Source organism: Ictidomys tridecemlineatus, chromosome 1 (assembly GCF_052094955.1).
Source record: "Ictidomys tridecemlineatus isolate mIctTri1 chromosome 1, mIctTri1.hap1, whole genome shotgun sequence".
Taxonomy (NCBI): Eukaryota; Metazoa; Chordata; class Mammalia; order Rodentia; family Sciuridae; genus Ictidomys; species Ictidomys tridecemlineatus.
Window position 1 is genome coordinate 37,445,271 of NC_135477.1, and position 14,866 is coordinate 37,460,136.

Genomic DNA, 14,866 nt, shown 5'->3' on the forward strand with positions numbered 1-14,866 from the left:
ATACCCCCAGTGACCTAACTTCCTTGCACTAGCTTCACCTCTTAAAGGTTCCACCACCTTCCAGTAGTGTCACAGGCTGGTGACCAAGCTTCCAACACATGGGCCTTTGGGAGTCACTTATCTAAACCACAGCAGAGATGTTTAATGCTAACATTTGCTAATTCTTTGGGGGATGGAAATGGTAATGTTCTAATTATACCATTTCTTTTTTATTTATCAGATGGATAAATTTTGTAGAGATACTTCTCATCTATGTGGTCACTTAGTGGAACAGTTCATAGAGGAAATGCAGGATAAATGCTTGTTTCTTTGCATTTATTTATCCATTTTCAAGATAATGAATTGCTATCTGTTATCTTTCTAAGTTGATGAGCTAGTTGGGTATAGTGGTGCACACCTATAGTCCCAGTGACTTGGGAGGCTAAGGCAGGAGGATTGCAAGTTGAAAGACAGCCTAAGCAACTTAGAAAGGCCCTAAGCAACTCAACAAGACACTGTCTCTAATAAAATACAAAAAAGGTCTGGGGATGTAGCTCAATGTTTAAGTATCCCTGGGTTCAATCCCCAGTACCAGAAAAAAAAAGTTGATAAAGATTTAAATATATATGTTATATATTTAATATATAATAACATTTTAGTTATTATCATGATTGATTCTCCAACTCTCTCATTTTTGTCTAGTTGGAGTATCTTCAGGATAACTCTTGTCCTTTTGATGTGACCCCAGTTGTCTTTGAATGCTGCCTTGCTACCTGTTATGACAAGATGTTTCAAGTTCATCTTGTATATTTATTGCTCCACATTTAGATCAACTAATTCTCCAGGAAGACTTGGTTGTGACATGTGGAGGCAGGAATTAGGGATGGACACACACACACACAGGTTGGTCCCTGGTGGGTTGTAGCCCTAGGAAACTTTATTGTCTAGGCTCTGGATGAGGAAGAAAATCCTTCTTTGAGGAAAAATAAACCCTAGGCCTGTGATGCTAGGTTGAGGACAAGAATTTTTTTTTTTTTTTTTTTTTTTTGTAAAATATCCAGGAGCTTCATACAAGTTTTGTCTGATGTTGGTTCTGCAGTCACCTCACAGAAGCTAACATAAAACCACTGCAGAGATCCACTGCCATTTCCCACATGTTTCAGAGTCCCACAGAGAATGCCCCATGGCAGGAAGCTGGCAGGGTTATACAGAGTGCTTGAAGTCTTCCAGGCTTGAAAGGAATAAGATCACCTTTCCCTCCCCTCCTCAAGATTTTCTAAGACCAACTAGGGAACAAGAAACAGAAATACAGACTCAGTCTTCAATTAGATTAGGCATCAGCTAACATTCTGATCTACAAAAATTAGGTGGGAAGACTGCTAAAGGAAGCAAGGATTCAATTCAAAAGAGAAAGTGGAGACAAACTTGCAAGGAACTACAAAGCTGGCAAAGCACACAGCATCAATGCAAAGGGCACACTATTGAGTGTAAAATCAAATTCTCTTGAAAAAGTAGGAATCCAGACTGTGGACAGGACCTTCCCTGGAGTTGGTGTGGTTCCAAAAGGAGAGAAATTGAAGTCCAGTAAAGAAGTACACAGAGAGATGTCATATTTACAGGGAGCAGAACTGCTCTGTAGAGAAAAGAAGAAAGACTTTTGCTTCCAGGAGCCCTACAGCACTTCCCAGCTCCTCTTCATTGGCTCAGGGAAGGCAAAGACTAAAATAACTCTAGGTCTTAAAGTAATTTTGCCAGCTTGAAACATTCCCTACATAGGGTCCTGCAAAAAAATTGGTTCAACAAACATAACCCCTCCCCAAAGAAAACTGTAAATCAATCTCCCTATCCAAACAACACAAACATTCTAAATAAAATGTTAGGGATTTTAGCCACTGAAAATACAGCAATGAAAAAAAAAACCTTAATAGTTCTTAATTATGTCAGATGGTGATAACTTTTATGGAGAAAAATAAAACAGAGAAAGGATGGTAGAGAGTGGAGCCATTATAATTAAGGCAATAATTGAAGTCTATGTGCCAGGGGGAAAATGAAGGAAATGATATTGCAGAAGAATTTGGTCATGATCAGCTCCATAGAGCCTGAAAATGCATTTAAGAAAATTCAATATACTTTTAAAAAAATATTTAGTTTTTAGTTTTAGGTGGACATCTTTATTTTATTTTTATGTGGTGCTGAGGATCGAATCCAGTGCTTCATGCATGCTAGGTGAGTACTCTACCACTGAGCTACAACCCCAGCCCCTCAATATACTTTTATGATTAAAAAATAACACTTAGAAACTGGGAATATATAGAAATTTTTCCCTTTCTTTCTTTTTAAGAGATGGAGTCTTACTATGTTCCCCAGCATAGCTCTGAATTCCTGGGCTTCAGTGATCAGAGTCCAGTCCCTCCAAGTAAAAAAGAAATTTCTTTAGCAAAAACAAACAAACAAAAAATACCTCAACTCCAAACCAATAAGGATCCATAACCAAAACTTACCCTGAAGTAATTCATCATAAACAAACATCAGCAGTAACATAAATAGGAATTAGAATCCAAAAACTTTAGAAAATAGAACAATCTGATGACACTATAATATAAGTTTCTCTTTATTGGCTCAAGACCAAGGAGATTGCATTGAAACCATTAAATAATATTATAAAAAGGAACAGGAAAATTAGAAAAAAAGAAATTAGGTAAAAAGAACTGGAATTGGAAAGACAATGCCATTTATATAGGAGAACTCCACTCAATGGGTTAAATAGTGGATTAACTACATAGGAAGAAAGAATTTGTGAAATAGTACGTGGCAGAGAACATAACAGAAAACAAGAAAGGGAATAAATACAGAACGAAGTTTGGGTAAAAAAAGAGAATATAATATGCATCATGATTATAGGATGAAAAATCAGAAGGAATGGTGAAGAGGTGATTTTATTTTATTTTTTTTCTCTTTCTGGAACTGGGGGTTGGATCCAGGGCTTCATGAATGTTAGACAGGCATTCTACCACTAAGCTACCTCCCCAGCTTTGTGAAGAGGGAGGTCTTTAAAAATTTTTAGAATTATTGAAAGACATGCATCTCCAGATTCAGATTTTGAGCAGGAAAAATTAACTCAAACCTTTACTGTCCTAGTCAATTTGTGTTACTATAATAAAATACTTGATTCTGAATAATATGTGAAGAAAGAAATTTATGTAACTCAGTTCTGGAGGTTCAAGAGCATGGAGCTAGATTCTGCTTTGCTCTGGTGAGGGATTATGGCATCACAATGGTGGTAGCATATGAGGAAGAGGTAACAGGAAGCAAGAGGGAGAGCAGAAACAGGGGAATTTGCTTTATAAGAACTCATTCTCTAGAGAATTCACTCCTTGAGACCAGCATTAATCCCTTCCAAGGGCAATTCCCCCAAGATGTAATACCTCCCTCTAGGCCCAGCCTCTTAAAGGTTCCACCATCTCAACACCACACTGGGTACCAAGCTTCAATCATGTGAACTTTGGTGGGCAACACATGCAAATCCTATCCAAACCACACCATTGACATATGGTACTGAAGCCTTAGAATATGAAAGACAAATAATAACTTAATTCACAACAGGGGAGTAAAGGTAGACTATACAAAAGAACAATTAAACAAGAGACTACAGCAACAATTAAGGGCAGAAAACCAGGAATAATATCTTCAGAGTGCAAGGGCTAAGCACAGAAATGTTCCAAATTTGTTTTAGTTTAATTCATCCTTTGGAAGTAAGGACAAAATATTTTTAGGTAAGTAATTTCTAAGAGAATTTGCCACTTACAGGTCTCCCTGAGAGCATGAAAGGACATATTTAAGGAAGGAGTAAATTAAATATTTAAGGGGGAGGGGCTGGGGATGTGGCTCAAGTGGTAGCACGCTCTCACCTGGCATGCTTGCGGCCCGGGTTTGATCCTCAGCACCACATACAAAGATGTTGTGTTTAAAAAATAAACATTAAAAAAAATATTGAAGGGGGAATATAGTATGAGGAACATGGGGAAACGGGCCTGTACATGGCCAAGTCCAATAGGAGGGGTAGTAAAAATGACACTGACTAATTTAGAAGGCATAAAAATGAAGTGGAACTAGGGGCTGGGATTGTGGGTAAGACCCGGGTTTGATCCTCAGCACCACATAAAAATAAAGGCATTGTGTTGTGTCTATCTACACCTAAATATATATATATTAAAAAATGAAGTGGAATTAAAAATGCTAGACAAAGAAAACAGGTAAAGTGGGGAAGGGCTGATGGAAGTTAAAGCTTTATCAAGTCTTTTTTTTGTTGTTTGTGGGAGGAAGAAATACTGATTAATTTAACTTTTGCTATTAAAAATCTAAGCATATTAAAAATCTAAGGATAATCAGTACAAAATAGAAATATAATACATAACCCATATGAAACACAAAAAGTTCATCATATACTGGGCAACAAAGTAAGTATCAACAAATCCCAAATAGCTGAAATCACAAACATGTAAGTGCTAATAAAAGCTAAAAATAAAAAATAGTGAAAATTCCCATCCACCAGGAAATTAAAAACAGTTTTCTAAATAATATAAGGGTTGAAAAAGAAATCATAATGGATATTAGAAAACATTTAAAATTAGCTGGGCATGGTGGTGCATGCCTGTAATTCCAGACACTCAGGAGGCTGAAGCAGGAGCATCACACATTTAAAGGTAGCCTAAGCAATTTGGTGAGGCCCTAAACAACTGAGATCCTGTCTCAAAATAAAATGGTCTGGGAATGTGACTCCTACAAAGGAAACCTGTGGCATGCAGATAAAGTGGTGGCTTTAGGGACGATTTATTGTGGATAAAATATTAATTTCCAGGTAGAAAGAAAACTCATAAAATATTTAATAAGAAAACAAAGGAAACTGCATTATGATACTGGAGGTAGGGAAGAACAAGATGTAAAAAGCAAAACTGGTAAAAGAAGGATAAAATTTTTTTCTATTTGATTTAAAAACCCAAAATAAAAAAAAAGCAGGAGAAGGTAGAAGTTATTTCCAACGTATATGACTGATTATTAGTATACAGATTTATAACAAAGTCCTACAAAATTGATAAAAGGACAAACTACTCCATTAAAAATATGTTGAAGGACAAGAGTAAGAAATATGCAAAAGAACATGACTGGCTATGAAGAATCTCAAACTCCTACTGATAAGGAAATGTTCATTTAAAATATGATATACTTTTACACACCCATAAGATTTGCAGGATTCAAAAGGTCTGATAATACATCAAGCAGGTGAGACTGATGGAAACAGGAAATGGTAACTAGTCCCACATAGTCTACCTTATGGGAAGCAATTTGGTAATCCTGCTTAGACCTTTGCATACCTTGTTAAGGAGATGTTTTTTAAGTGTCCACTCTAGAGAAGCGCTTTCTTGGAGTCAAAGGGATACAAGTACCCAGATCTTCAGTGTGTTGCTATGGATCATTCTAAAAAAGTGGGAACCATGCAACAAAACCTGGGCAGGCCAGTGGGTGAGTGAACTTTGAAATTGATGTATCATCAAATACTCTAAAATACAAAGCCAGGGAATAAGAACTCCTTCTGCCAAGGCATCTAAATATCAAAAAGCATGATGCAAGAAAAAGCAAGTTGCAGCATGATATGCACTGCATGATAACAATTTATGTAAAGTGAAAAGCACAGGGAAACTGTAATATACAAATATCAAAGTGTAGGAAAGTCAATTAGACCTTAAGGCAGACTGCATATCAACAGCAGGGCCGCAGGAGGCTGGGGAGGGGGAAGGGTGGGATTGGGCTTTAGCTGTCTAATGACTTATGTCTGTTTTATAGAGAAGAGCTCTGCAGCATAAGGATGTCCTGATATATTTTTGCGCAATGGGAAAAGGGTGTTTCACAATTTTGCTTCTCTGCATGTTTAATAATTTTGTAAGTAAAATATATTAACTACCTGGATCCTTTTTGCCTCTTGAAATAATTGGAAGAATTGAAAAAGAAATAAGTAGGAGATAACCTTATCTTTTTGCAGTTCAGTGTTATTTAATATTTCATCCCTATTTGGAAATCTTCTACCCTACCAGCCTTGGGAAAAGCCTCAGAGGTGACATTGAGAGCCTCTAACTCTTGCCCAGCAGGTGTTTTCCTTGCTTTTCTTTCTTCTTATCCACCATGATTTGGTGACCCCCTCCCTATCTTGGCTACAGCAACCCCCACCAGGGCCTTCCCTTTGTTCTCCCCTTGCACATCCTTGTCATATCCCAAACAGTGCTATAAATACATGTACAATATCATTGAGAATCCTACTGTTAGAATGCAATAACAAGTGTTTTTAAAAGCTGTTTTTAAAATAAAAGCAGGTGAGACTGGTGGAAACAGGAAATGGTAACTAGTCCCACATAGTCCATTATGTGGGAAGCAATTTGGTAATCCTACTTAGACCTTTGCATACCTTGTTAAGGAGATGTTTTTTAAGTGTCCACTCTAGAGAAGTGCTTTCTTGGAGTCAAAGGGATACAAGTATCCAGATCTTCAGTGTGTTGCTATGGATCATTCTAGAAAAGTGGGAATCCCCTCTACCCCAACCTCAACAGCACACATTCCTGGCCCTGCATCCTGTTCTTCAATGAAGGTGTGTTCATTGACCATATATCCCTTGCACACTTTCCTGCACTCAGGCAGAGTGGTTATGGGTTCCTTCTCAAAGGCTGACAGGTATCAGGACTTTCTTTCCATTTCATTTGACTCTAAGATTCTTGTTGCTTTTACCCATTCTGCTTAATGGACTCTCGGGGACACCCACATATTATTTTTAAGCAAATAATACTTATTCATTTTGTTCATCTGTCCATTCCTGCCCAAATTGTGCCAAGTCAGACCTGGGTTCCAGGCAGATACCTGGAGTGATTCAGTAGGAAGATTTCAGAGGGCTCTATCAAGGTGTGCTCAGGTTATGGAGGACAGACTGGAAGGAGAATCTACTCTCTTGGGGGAGTGCATGGGAGATTTCCGAGAGAAAGAGGTGCCTGGCTGGGTTCGTAGGGAGAAGCATTGGGGCAGCTGGCCAGGTATGAAGGAAGGTTGGTTCCATTGTCCAGTCCAGTCTCAGGGGTGGGGCTTCATCCTGAGCAGGCTTCCCTTCTGGTCCTCAGCCTGCCTCTTGCAGCTCCTCCCGTTGCTCCATCTCCGCTCTCCCTTTCAGGGCATCCTCAGGGGCTCTGGGTCCCCAATCCGCTCTGTCCCATTATTTTCTGTGCATTTCACCCCACTGCCTTAATAGACCGGTGACTAGCTTGGGTTCAGCCCTCTTTGCAACCTTCTCAAAGTGCGGCTACTCCCTCTCCCCCTGCCCCGCCCCACCATCAACCTGGAGTGCCATTTTGGAGCATTTCTTTCCTCCAGGCGTTCCCTCTTTTCATCCCCCGGGACTGTCAATTTCCACTGACTTCAGGAGGACATGAGGCCACCGCGGCACCTCCCTCTTTGCCCACTCTCTCGAGTCCCCACAAGGTCCCATCTTCGCGTTCTCAGGGACCTGCTCCTCTGCTCTCTCCTCCCTTTCTCCCGAGGCTTCCCCTAACTTCCCAACTCTCCCAGGAGGCCCCGCCCCCCTATATAAAACATACCAAACTCCCCTCACTCTGCAACTCCCTTCAGCTGCAGTCGCCTCTCTTCCCAGATTTTCCCTGCAGGCTCCTAAGAGGATTTGCTTGCACTTCCCTCTCCGGCTCCAGTCTTGCTCGGTGCCTCTACAACGCAGGTTTGGCGATTTACTCCACCTAGTGTCGGGTCTGCTGAGGTTACCAGGGACCCCTGGTAAAATCAGCGCACTCCCGCGCGACCGTCCACCATATCTCTGATCAGCTCCTAGATCTGTTCCTACCTCACCGCTGCTTGGCCTCAGTCTCCGCTCCCCCTCCTCTTCTTCAGCCTGGCCTTTAAAATTGCGCCCTCGATCTTCTCCCCACCTCGGCTTGGCCCTTTCTTCTCTGCTTGACCTCCCTAGCAGCATACTGGACTCGTCGGGAAAGCTCTGTAAAGTGTGGATGCCCAGGTCCTCGTCGGCCTCCCGGGAGTGGTAGAGCCACTGATACTGTGGCCACATTTCAGGTAGTTTTAGTGCACCTGGCCCCCAGATGACTGCAAAGTTCCCCTCCCAGTCTGTCCCCTCGGCTGGGCCCCAGCTGCCGGTGTGATAGCTCCACCTGGCGTGAGAAGAGAGGGGAAAAAGTTACTTAAAAATCCAAAGAAGGGGCCGGGCTGCTTGGCGCACGCCTATAGTCCCAGCGGCTGAGGCAGGAGGATTGAGTTCAAAGCCAGCCTCAGCAAAAGTGAGGCGCTAAACAACTAAATAAAAGACAGAAATAAGACTGAGGATGTGGCTCAATGGTCGAGTCCCTGAATTCAATCCCCAGCTCCTGTCCCCGCCCCCTCCCTCCCAAGCCAGTAAGTCTATGAAAGAATCTGTGGTTGCAGTTGGAGCTGGCCCAAGGGACCCGCAGCTCCACAGGCTTGTGGTTCTTCCTAATCAATAATAAATCCTTTTTAATGTGGTAAGTACCTCACCACAATCAAATGCCATAGACATTTTATTCTCATTTTACAGATAAGGAAACGGAGGCACAGAAATTTGTTCATAATCATGTAAGTGGCAGGAGGCGGCGCTGGGATTACAAACTCAAGCAGGTAGAGCTGGACGGTGGAGACTTAGGGGACAGTTACTGGGCAGGGTCAGTTCCTCTGGGTGAGTACACAGTGGCCCAGGGATAGGTACGCAGACATGGACTGCCAGTACTAGATACATTTTGACAGTCTCATTTGCTGAGGTTTTTATATTCCTGTCCTTAAATACCTCTCCCCAGGACTGAGGCTGGCTGGAACATTTTGTTCCAGCCCCGTCCCAGCACACAGAGTTCATCTTCACCAGGCACATAGCATTTTTATTTTTAAAAATTTGAGACAGTGTCTTGTTAAGTTGCTGGAGGTCTCCTAAAGTTGCTGAGGTTGGCCTCATCCAGAATTCACGATCCTCCTGCCTCAGCCTCCTGTGACCCTGGAATGACAAGATCTCTACTTCACTGGAAATTCCTTGATAAACAGTTTTTCCCAGTGACTCGAGTATGAAATTGGTTGTACATAATCTCACATGTTTCTAGTTTTAATGGACCCAAATTATCTTCAGGAACTACCCTCTCCCCTTTCCTGTGGTAGCAGCTTCTCTCTCCAGCGGACAAGCCGGAATTCAGGGACTCTGTTTTGTTCCCCACTCCCACGTGCAATGAACCCATCCCCATGTCCTAGTGATTCTAACTCCAAAATGTTTTGATGCCTCTATGGCCTGCCTCCGCTCCCAAATCCAAGGCACCTTTGCTCTTTGCTTTCATTTCTCACCCTATTCCATCCAAGAAGCAGATGTTTAAAAGACAAATATGATTCTGTTCTCTGCGGACAAACAAAATATCAAGGGCACTTTGGGGAAAAGCCCACATCCTCAGCCAGGCCTCGAGCACCTGCTCTTTCTCTCCTGGTCGTGCTCTTCTAAGTGCAGCCAACCTGACTTTCCAAAGAACCGCCCCCGCCACCCGCGCCACGCTCCAGCCTTCAAAGGCTCCAGGCCGGGACATCTCTTCCCTCTTTGCTTGGATGATGACTCATCCTTCAGTTTTTAGCTCAAATGTCTGAGGTCCTTCCGACCTCAGATCCTCCTGGACGCCGTGGTCCCCGGTGGCTGCGGCAGTCGGTCTTTTTCCGCGCTGCTACAGTGGCATTCGGACCTGGCAGGGAACTAGCCCAGGGGTGGGGGCAACCTCTGGCGTAGAGCACCCAGCTCAGCTCTGCCCGCATCCAGCACTCAGGTGCACGCAGTGGGCTCTGTCTCCCCCTGGCGGCAGGAGTTCTGGCCCTCTCGTCCCCCCAGGAAGCCTAGCGCGCGCGGCGCAGTCCAACTGCCCCAAAGCGCAGTCTCTCCGGCCCCCCACGCCCTGCGCTTCTCGCCACACCGTTGGCATTCCTCGGGAAATCAGAGAATCCCAACGCCCAAAACCCGCAGAAAGAAAGCCTGCAGCTGGGGTCCGGCTTCCCGACACAGGCCGCGCCCACCTCGCCCCGCCCCTTTTGGTTTCCTTGTGGTAACCGGATGAGTCTCTGCTGGACCTGTGGTCAGAGACACAGGGTGCAAATCTCATGTCCCCCTGCATGCAAAGTACTATTCCAGGCACTGGGCGTTGGGAAAAAAGAAGCCTAGAATGTTAGATAGTTAGAGGAAAATAGAAAGAGGGGTTATAAGTCATTTTAAGTTTTGCTGAGATAGGTTTGTGAATAAAAATGTGAAGCCAGGAGAGTTGGTGCAATGAAAATGCACCAAATCCCAGTGACTCAGGAGGCTGAGGCAGGAGGATTGCAAGTTCAAGGCCAACCTCACAAATTTAATGAGACCCTGTCTCAAAATAAAAAATAAAAAGGGCTGGGAATGTAGCCCAGTGGTAGAATACCCCTGAATTCAACTTCCAGAGCCACAATAAATAAAAATAAAAATAAAAATGTGAAAACAGATATCTGGGGGTGAGTGTGTGTGTGTGTGTGTGTGTGTGTGTGTGTGTGTGTGTGTGTGTGAGCCTTCCCAGAAGTGCAAAAGGAACGCTCAAAGTTGTCCAGAGGGTACAAATAAACAGACCAGGGAGCTGGAGGCAGAAGAGGGAGGAGGTTGGGGGTTCAAGAGGGAGGAGGTTGGGAGTTGAGGCCAGAGTAGAAAACCTTGGGAGGACATGGGCTTTTTCTCTGCATGAGGTGGGAAGCTGGAGGTTCTCAGAAGAGGAGCAACAGGATGTGACACACCTTTTGAGTTTCACAGGGTGTCATTGTTGAAAAGAGATTGCAAGGGACAAGGTGGAACTCTAAGTCCAGTTAGGGACTATTGCAACCAGTGGGGAGAGTTGGTGGTCAAGGGGTGAGAAGGAGCTGGATTCCTGATCTGTGTAGTAGCTAGAGGGGGTAGGATTTTCTGTTGGATTGGATGTAGGGTTCGAGGGACAAGGTTTTTGACCTAAGTCCCTGAGATGGGCGAGGCTGCAGAAGAAGCAGGTTTGGGGTGGGGAGAGAGGAAGCTCCCTTTTGGACCTGCGGGGTTAGAAATGAGTATTGCACCTCCAAGTGGGAATGCTGGTTAGAGGCTGACTGGAGAACAAGGAATTCGTGGAAGGCATAACTGGAAATCAAGACTGGAGGGTCATGAAGAATGTTTCTTAAAGTGCGGGAACTCAAACACATCCTCCAGAGTGGCTTAGAAAGGGTATGTATGTGGAAGGGGCGGGAAGAGCGGAGGGGACTAGACAGAGGCAACTAGGCAGAGGCTGGGAGAGGGGGAGGGGCTCCCTAAAGTCAAGCTAAGAGGAGAGAATGGCCAGCTGCACACAATGCACTGGAAAGACAAGAGAAGGATTGGGAAGTGACTACTGGATTTAGCAAAGTGAGGTTATTGGTGACTTTGACGGAGCACTTTGGGTAAAATGTGAGGGGTGAAGCTTGATTGGAGTGGGATCAAGATGGAATGGGAAACCGGGAGTCATGGTGCACACCTGTAATAATTCTAGTGACTCCTGAGGCTGAGGCAGGAGGATTGTACATTTAGAGGGGCCCTCAGCAACTTAGCGAGAGCATGTCTCAAAATTGAAAAAAATAAATAAGTAAAAAGGAATCCCTGGGGAGGGAGGGCGAGAGATGGTTGTGTGTGTGTGTTTGGGGGTGGTGGTAGAGGATATGAATTAATGAGAATCTGAAGGGAAATGGGATTCCAGATCCAGCAGAGAGATGAACCTGTTAATCCCGGAGAGCTGATGCAATTAGGTCTTGGGTGGAGGAGAGCTTGACTTTCTGAGCCAATGCACTGTTACCCCTGTGGCAGGAGAGAGATGGCAGATCACATGCCCACAGATGCAGCCAGGAGCCAGATTTTCTTTTTCTCTTAAACTTATGAGCTGTAAAATATTTACTAAAAAGTGTGTTAATACTAAATATGCATACTTGGTATATATACTAATATACCATTTTATGAATGAATAAGTAGGTACTATATAACCCATCACCCTAAAAAGAAAAAGAAAAAGAAAAAGAAAGGCCATTGTTAACATCCCCCAATCTTCTCAGTGTTCCTTCTCAATCCTAATCTTTTCTTTCTGTTTTAGATGGAACCAAATTGGCTTCACTGATAATATTTTTTAAAAATAATTTTACCATCCAAATGCATTTCTAAACTGTTTTGGCTATTTAACTTCCTTTGAATGGATGCCTACTGCATAGAATTTTTTTGCTTTGCTTTATTTTGCTTTTGTCTTTTGTTCAACACTGTGTTTGTGAATATCATCCATGCTTTCTGTAGTTTTATCACTTTTCTTTTCATGGCTGCAAGGTGTTCCATAGAAAGAATAGATCAGAAATTGGGATTGATGGGAGAATGACTTTCTCACAGCATGGTAGTCTCATAGCAGCTGCTTTCCCTAGAGCAAACCTCACAAGAAACTTGAACAGAAGCTGTAGGGCTTCTGCTGATCTGGTCTTGATTGTCCCAGGTGTGTTCTTGTGTCAGTAGGCCAGCCCAGACCCAAGGGAAAAGGAATTAGGTTCCATCTTTCAATGAGAAGAGAGCAAATAATTTTTTTTTTTGGTCATTCTTTGACTCCTATGGTTTTATAGCTTTTGTATTGATCTGTAGGAGTTCTTTATACTCTATTATAATCTACAGTCAGCTGCATATTTTGGAAATATCCCATCATGGATTTGATTTTACTCGTTATGGCTTGTTCCCTTTTGTGATTAATGCTTTCTGAATCTTGTTTAAGAAGTTTTCCTCTCCATCAAGGTCATGACAATATTTTCTTGAAAGCTTCCAAACTTTCTAATCTTCCAAAGCTTTCTAAATTTGTCTTTTCTATTTAGGTGTTTAATCCACCTGGAATTTAGTGTGTGGTGTGAAGTAGGGATCCAATTTAATTTTTTCCCCATATGAATATCTAAGTGCCATTTGTTGAGGAAAATGTAATCCACCCCCCTCTTCTGCAGTGCCAGTGCCATTTATGCTAGATGGTAAATGTCTGTGTCCTTTCTGGGCACTCCATTCTATTTCCAGCATTGGGTCAATGTTACACTGTCTGAATTTCTTTTGCATTATTATTTTGCAATATAATTATTGATATCTGGTAGAATGAGTCTTTCTATATTGTTCTTCCTTAAAAGTGTCTTGGCTATCTTTGTCCTTTATGCTTCTCTACAATTCTTTTTCTTTTTTTCAGTACTGGGAATTGAACCTAGGGGTGGTCTATCACAGAGCTACATCCAGCTCTTTTTATTTTATTTGCATGAGTGTCTCACTAAGTTGCGGAGGCTGGGCTTGAACTTTGAATCCTCCTACCTTGAGTAGCTGGGATTACAGGCCTGTGCTACCCCATACTGCTCTCTACAAATTTTAGAAATCACCTGACAGATTGCACAGAAATATATGTTGAGATTCTGATTGTGATTGACATCTGTATCATATTTACTCTTCTCATATTTATTCATAGTCCTCTCTATCTACATAGGTATTCTTTAATACTTTTCAGTAAAATTTTATAGTTTTCTCCCTACAGATTTATTTTCCATACATTCCACAAGTTTTATACTTTTTGATGGTACTATAAAGGCTATATCTTTTCTTCCTTCAATCCATTACAATATGGAAATATTATGGACTGATTAATGTTAAACCAACTTACTTTACTAGATTAAATAAAATTTGGTCACAATTAATTGCATATTATACCATATGTATTTAAAAAGCTTCATATTTTATTTATATTTGTTTTACTTGGCTGGCTAATGTCTGGTTTAGAAGTTTTAAACTTACTTTCCCAGAGGTGATTGGCTTGTAATTTTTATTTCTTTAGTGTCTCTGTCAAATTTCAGTATTAAGGTTAGGCTGGCTTCACACAGAGGTGGGGAAAGCTCTCCTTTTATCTGTTTTCTAGAAGCTTTGTGTAATTATTTCTTCCTTAAGTGTTAGGTGGAATTCACCAATAAAGCCATCTGGGTCTGGAGGATTTACATTTCTTTGATAATTACAAGACTTGCCAGATTTTCCACTTCTTCTAGTATGTTTTGATAAATTATACTTTGGAAAGAAATTTACTTAATTTTAAAATTCAATTTCATCTGAACTTTCAAGTGTATGTTCCTGTTTTCTCATAAAGCATTTACTAATTTACTCTCTAAAGCATTTACTTCTCTTATATTTCATATACTTACAAATGTATTTGTGTCTTAAAAATACAATTTTATTATGTGCTATTCGCCACCTGTTCTATCTATAATGTCTGTAGGATCCTTATTTAACTTCTGTTTTTCTCGGTTATTTTTGTTCTCTCTTTCCCTCTGTCTTATTGCTCCCTCTTTCTCCCACGTTGACCAATATTGTCAGAGTTGACCAATATTTCAACTTTGACGGTCATTTCAAAGAAACAACTTTTGCCCTTTTGTTATAATCCTTCCATTGCATAAGTTATTTATATTTTATTATATGTATTATAAGCTATATATTCATGATTTGTTTGTAAGAATTTTAAGGGTATTTTGTATTTTCATATTAATTTATACTATGCTATTTTCTTTAGTCTCCTAATTTTTAGAGTTTTTTTCCCCCCTAATGTCTGAAATGAACAGTTTCTCATTAATTTTCTGCGCTTTTTCCTTCAAAACTACAAGGGTGATGGTCTCTGAGCAGCTGAACTGCTTAGCGAGAAGCACAAGTTTTGACATGTAATATATTTTAATTACTACTCTATTCTAAATATTTTCTAATTTCCAATTGTCATTTCCTTTTTGCCCACAGGATTGTTTAGAAAAGTATTTCTTC